The sequence below is a fragment of the Camponotus floridanus genome, unplaced genomic scaffold (assembly GCF_003227725.1).
Source record: "Camponotus floridanus strain SB8 unplaced genomic scaffold, Cflo_v7.5 scaffold255, whole genome shotgun sequence".
Taxonomy (NCBI): Eukaryota; Metazoa; Arthropoda; class Insecta; order Hymenoptera; family Formicidae; genus Camponotus; species Camponotus floridanus.
In genome coordinates, this window is record NW_020229387.1 from 28,494 (window position 1) to 29,183 (window position 690).

Consider the following 690-nt stretch of genomic DNA (forward strand, 5'->3'; position numbering starts at 1 on the left):
GATTTTCCACATCACCCATGAGGTATCACCAATGGCGCGTTAGGTTTTTTATGTGGATCTTCGCCTGGAGCCCTATTATATCACATTACATTATTTCATTATATTTTACAAAAAAGGAAGGAAGAAAATAGAAAGAAGGGAAAGTAAAATATTCTGGATTATTATATTGTTTTTTATTTTTTTTTATTAATAATTTTTTTTTAATTATAATTTTTTTTAATAATAATAATTATTTATAATTATTGGCCTTCCTCGGCCTCGGCCGCCTCCTCGTCCTCGGCCGCCTCCTCGTCCTCGGCCGCCTCCTCGTCCTCGGCCAGCTTCTCGGCCTCCCCTATTTTGGGTGCTGGCGACGCCATTCGTCCCTAGTGCCCCTATTTCGCCATTCGTCCCTAGTGCCCCTATTTCGCCGGGCATACCATCGTCTACGGGACTGTCCGCCTTCTCTTTTTTTTATGTTATCTGAAAATTAAAACATAAATAATAAATAAATTATAAAAATGCATATATATATATATATATATATATATAAATAATTGGATAAATAAAATTTAATATAAAGAAATAATTTACCATTTTGCGCCTGTTGTTCCTTCTCTTCTTGCTGCTGCTGCTGTTGCTGTTGTTGTTGTTGTTATTGTTGTTGCTGTTGCTGCTGCTGCTGCTGCTGCTGCTGCTGCTGTATATAAA